Source organism: Elgaria multicarinata, chromosome 18, assembly GCF_023053635.1.
Source record: "Elgaria multicarinata webbii isolate HBS135686 ecotype San Diego chromosome 18, rElgMul1.1.pri, whole genome shotgun sequence".
Classification (NCBI taxonomy): Eukaryota; Metazoa; Chordata; class Lepidosauria; order Squamata; family Anguidae; genus Elgaria; species Elgaria multicarinata.
Window position 1 is genome coordinate 19,936,666 of NC_086188.1, and position 6,000 is coordinate 19,942,665.

Sequence of the window (6,000 nt, forward strand, 5' to 3'; positions counted from 1 at the left end):
AGGAGGAATCAGCCACAATTTTATTGGCACAGTTTGGTTTGAAAGGTGTCAGTTCTGCATTTTGATGGTGATAATGATGGTTGTGATAATGATGACGATGATGATGATGATTTCGACCTTTGCTATTGTTCACTGCTTGGATATTTTATTGGATGCAGAGCGATATATAAATAAACATAAAGAAAACAAAGAAATCATCACAAAGAAGGTGCCCGTTGGGCTTCCTTGGGAACTGAATGGGGGCTTGTCTTTGCTCTCTCATTCCTTTAGATCTCTCCATCCCATTCAGGCCTTTTAGGTCTTTGTAAATAAGCCCTACATTGACAGGCAGCCAGTCAAGCTCTTTTAATACTTCCAATAGATGGTCCCAATATGAAAACAGTTTAAGAACTGTCTTCAAGGGTTGCCCCACGTATAATGCATTACAGTAGCCCAAACAGCAGGTTAGTAGAGCATGGATACATGGTGGCTAGGATTGCATTTTGCTACATGATGCTACCTCTCTGAGTGTTTAGTTTCCATAATAAAGTTGGCATCATGTATCATTAAAGATTTCCTGGTTCTGAAGCACAGGTACTCAGGCGTAGCATTGCATGGACCACAAGTACATTGTTGGCTTGTTTTAAAGCACCATCAGCGTGCACGGCCATTTACAGAGTCTAAGAGGATAGGTCTCTGCCTCGAGGAGCTTGCAAACTAAAATTGACCAAAGGGACAGATTGACCCAAAGGGTGTGGGATGTCGTTATGTCTTTTAACTTGAAAACATTTTACTTTTCCTTGCACGCAACGGAAGGCAAATTAAAATTTGAAAGGGATGGCAAAGGTCAGTTGATATTTTTGTGTGTGTTTTTGTTTCTCTCTTCCTCTCAAGAGCTCAGTGTTTGATCCTCATATTAACCCACAAGATTGGCTAAGCTGCAACAGAGTGTCTGCATTTGGACATAACAATAAGCTATGGTTCATTGTTATGTGAACAAACCTTGGGTTACTGCGTTCTCCTGGCAGGGCTCCAAAGAAGAGATCAGAAGTTTTCACTTCCATTTTCAGTTAACTGCAGTTCATCAAACTCTAAACCGTGGTTTGCCTTAACTGTGTTTTATTGAAACAAGCCAGGTTTATAAGCAAAGGTTTGAAGTTGGCTTTTTTCAGTAAGCTAGGAATGTAGGAGAAATTTCTTTCAGTTTATTTTTGGCCAGTATTTACCCAGTTCCTTCCTTCTGGAACCAAATGAGAACCCAAATACAATCTCCGGTCAAATCCTGTGCATTTCTGAGCTTGTGATGCGATTCGTGGAACAAACAAATGAAATGTGGTTGAAAGATGTGTACATTTGAAAAATATGCATATATATTTGAAAAATGTGCATAAGCACTTTAATCAATGGGATGCATTTGATTGATGCAAACATTTGGGCAAATGTGCATGAAAATACACAAGATTTTTTGTGCAAAAAGGAAAAAGGATACGAGTCGAAACAAGCTTTGAAACTGAATACAGAGAACCTTCATGAACTCGAGTTTTGCTGATTCACACAATAGATCTCACAGCTGCATCAGATGAAGAGAAGGGAGCAGGATTGTATTTGGGTTCATGAGCCAGAGACTTTTTCACCTAACAATAGAATCATAGAATCGGAGAGTTGGAAGGGGCCTACAAGGCCATCGAGTCCAACTTGAAACAAACCATGTTTGTTTCAAGTTGGCTTGTTTTTTTAAAAAAATGTTAAAATTAACCAGGATTGAGCCTCATGTGGTGCAGAGCGGTAAAGCAGCAATTTCTGCAGCTGAAACTCTCCCCACGGCCTGAGTTCGACTCAGCTTCCATCCTCCCAAGGACGGTAAAATGAGTACCCAGTTAGCTGGGGGAAAGGTAATCACGGCCGGGGAAGGCAACGGCAAACCACCCCGCTATAAGGCCTGCCAAGAAAACGTTAGCGAAAGCTGACGTCCCTTCAAGAGTCAGTAATGACTCAGTGCTTGCACGAGAGGTTCCTTTCCTTCCTTTTCGGACGACAAGGCAAGTTGGAGTTAAGCATGACTGGGAGCAAAAGCTTCTGAGCTCCTCCTTGCGGGGAAAAGAGATGCGTTGAGTTTGGGTTTGGGTTCTGCCAGGTCCAAGTCATCAATCAGGTTCTTTTGGTTATCAAAATGAATCAAGCCACTTGTGCAAAAAGATGACGGTTTGTTGTTGGAAAGTGGATGCAGAATATCTACATGCAAAGAAAGTTTGCACCTCCGTCCAGCTAATCAAGCTTTCATAGCTGGGTGACGGAAGCCGTCCCTTTGAGCCTGAGTTGGTTCTCCAGGCTGGTAGCGTGTGCAGTTCCTCCTGAAGCGAAGCCGAAGCATGAAGCCTGTGTGTTGGATCTTATCGGCTCTCCTGCTAGCTGCCTGCCTCTCTCTCAGGAGCTGACAGGCTGCATCCCTCCCTCCTCTCAGAAGGAGCAGTGGGGGCTCCCTCCCACAGGGTCCCAAAGCGTCTCAGCTTGGGAAATTAATTGGCTTGGTTAGGTGTGAAATCCTCCCAGCTCATCCCAAGATAAGAGTCTATGAGAAAAGGGTGACATAACTACGAGAAACCCATCCAGGGAATGAGGCCAGCTCTTGTCAGCTAAAGCCTGCTAAAACCTACTCGCTGTGTTAGGCTACGCAGGTCTCTTAGCATTTTGGAGCTCTGTGAAGTCCGTATTTCTGCTCATTAACAAACTCACTACAAGACAGAAGGGGGGATTGCATGAGAGCCTGAGGCACATCGTGACTCATCTAAACATGGCCTCTGAGTTGAGATTTGAACCCAGGTCCCCCTGGCCTTAGTTCGATACTCTGATCCAGCCTTCCCAACTCGGTGCCCCTCGATAAACGTTCAAATACAACGGTCATCATCCCAATGGCCCAATAGCTGGGAATGATGGACATCTTCGGGGGGGGCAGTGGCCAATTTTCAGCCCCCTTGCAGGCCGCACCCCTGCCCCCGGTGAATTAGGCACTGCAGTGTGGTAGCAGTAAAACATTGGCCAATTTTGGCCTTTCTAAGGCTCCAAAGCAGTTTGTCGCTATATTTTGGCAGCAAATGGCTGGGTGGGGTGGGGAGGGGGGTTGCTGCTGCCCCACTAAATTCAGTGGCAGGGAGCCACAGAAAAGGACAGGGTGCACAGGCGACCTACGGGTTGCCCATCCCTTTTGTAGAACACGTCTGGACAATACCAGGCTGGGAAATGCTGTCCTAACCACCTCCCACTAGTATAATAGACATGGGAACAGGATCTAGCCCTCTGGGCCAATAAATAGCCATTCCTGCTCTGGATGGAAGGGGACTAGCCCTTCCAGACCCTGAGCACTGAGCTAGCCATCTGCTGCATCCAGACACCTTTTCCTCCTCCTCCTCCTCCGTTTCCTAGCACGTGTCCCTGGAGCTGGAGGCCTTCCAGGAAGCCCTCGAGGAGAGCCAGAAGGAGGCGAGGAGGCTGGAGTTGCTTGTGGAAGAGAATCGGGGCCACGTGAATGAGGCCAGGTATTTGGGGGGGAGCGTGGGCCGAGGGCAAGACCGTGGGCCAGTTCTCAGCAGCAGGCCGAGGGCCACGACTAGCCAGTCTTGCGCCGTTAAGAACTGAGCTGTCTGTTCTTGAGAATGTTGAGTGTTTGGGACCAGCAAGGGGACCCCCAAATCCCTCTCCCCTCCCTCCTCCAAGAGGCCTCCCCTGCAGCTGACTGGGAAGACGGTGTGCGAGAACCCTCTTCTGTCTCCCACGTCTTATTCTGTCAACCCCGGGTTCCTTTGCATGACTCTTTCCCTGGCGTCCAGGGCTGATCTGGTGCTCCTGGGATACAAGCGAGAGGCCAGCCTGCGGGAACTGCGGGAGCTGGAGACGGAGCAGAGCAAACTGAGGCAGCAGGGCGGCCAGTACAGGGCGGCCCAGGCGGAGGTGAGTGGCACCATTTCCACCCCTTCCTAGAATTCTCTCCCCGGCCGGCTCACCTGACACCGACGCTGATGGGACCAGCTGAAAACTTTTTTACTTTCGCTAGTATCGTCTGCGGTTTGGGGTCTTCATCTGCTCAACTCAAAGGAGGTTCTTTTTTAGGTATCCCGGGACCCCCCAAGAGTATCTGGGGTATCTCTATAAGAAGGGGTCCCGATAATTCAGTGGTAGCAGCAGTTGAGATATAGGCAGGAGGGTTATTTTAGGGGGAGGGGTCCCTAAATCCTGCCCTTGACCCAGGACCTCCACACGGGCTTCTAGTTAACTGTCATTATTGATTTCTCTCTCCCTCCCCCCCATGGATTTTTGGGACTTTTTTGTGAGCAAGGATTTGGTATTGTTATCCCCTGCCCCAAATCTATTAATATAGGACCCTATCTATTAATATAGGACCCAAAATAATGGGTATAAGTTACATCTATCTAGATTTCGACTAAATATAAGGAAAAACTTCCTGACGGTAAGATCTGTACAACAGTGGAACAGTCTATGGAGGTTGTGGGTTCTCCAGCTCTGGAGGTGTTTAAGAAGAGGCTGGACAGCCAGGGATGGTTTTCCTGCACATTGCAGAGGGTTGGACTAGATTATCTTTGTGGTCCTTTCCAACTCCACAATCAAATGATTCTATATTCTTGGCATGCCTTGTTTCCTTTTTCCTAATGTTCAAACATCCTAAATAATTAAAAAAAAAACCTACCCCATTTCATTCCCGACCTGGAGCAGTAATGGTAGTCCTACATAAACTAGGCCCATTCACTTCAGTGGGTCTACTCTGAGTTAGGAGTACCATTGGATACTGTCCTCTGTCTCCAAGATCAGCAGCTGCCCATCAACAGATATATCTTTGTGTCTTCTAGAGACAGGAAGAATGTCACAACATTGTGGCCAAATTTTAAAGGAACTAGTCCAGCGTTGGGCACAAAATGGCTGCTGGCCCGCCATGAAGCCCCCTAACCTGCCTGGTGCCCCCTGCCTCCAACAGGTGTCTCGACTGATAACTGAGCGGGAGGGGTTGAAAGACCAGGTGCGCCACCTGGAGGACAGCCTGTGTTCTCTGAAGCTGCAGCTGAGGACCTCGAAAGCCGAGCTGAGCTCCGCGAAGGAAATGGCCGCCGTCCGAACTGAACAGCTGCAGCAGGTAGGAATGCCGGAGTGGGTCCGTTGCCCTCCTAGCCTGATCGCTGTGCCCAGACGGGCCACTGGAACTGGGCCGTCGTCCCTGAAGTGAAAATCTGGCCACTAGTTGCTCAGCATCAGTTTTGGGAAAATGATGGACTCCGACTCCCTCGAAACCTTTTCCTTGAGAAGAAGGTGGTATTGATTTCATTTGTTTATCGTTTAAAGTATTTGTATGCACATAGGATCAGTGATAGCTGCCCCAAAGACATTCAGCATAGAAGAGGCCTTCTCTCCCTGATAGCCTGACCTCGGCTGGTGAAGACCCCTTGAGATGGAGCCCAAGATGTTGGAAGGAGCCCTGGATGTGGAGCTCAGACTTCAGGGACCATGGTCCGTATAGGCCAGCCTTCTACAACATGGTCCTCTCCAGATGTGTTGGACTACAACTCCCATGGGCATGACGGGTGTTGCAACCCAACATGAATGAAAAGCTACAGGTTGGGGAAGGTGGATATAGTGCTTTAGGGTGCCGGGGGATGGTGTAGGACTTTTTTTCTGTCAAAACATGCATAGGGTTGCACCCTTAAAAGTTTAAACCAAACTGGATGCTACTGGAGCTCTTTAGAAGTAGCAGCAGTAACATATGGCATTATACAGTAGTATTAGTAGTAGTCCACAGCCCTTTACAGAACACAAGAGCAGAGGTCTCTGCCCCAGTGACTATACAGTCTAAAGCAGGGGTGGGGTACCTCGGGCCCTCCGGGGTCCCAATTCGGCTCTCTGGAATTCCCCTGGAGGCCTTATCTCCCAACCACCCATCATCTGTTGGTTTCTCAGCTCCTGTGCAGTTTCCCTGGCCCCCAATTTCCAAAAGGTTGAAATGCCTAAGGCTTAGTTGCC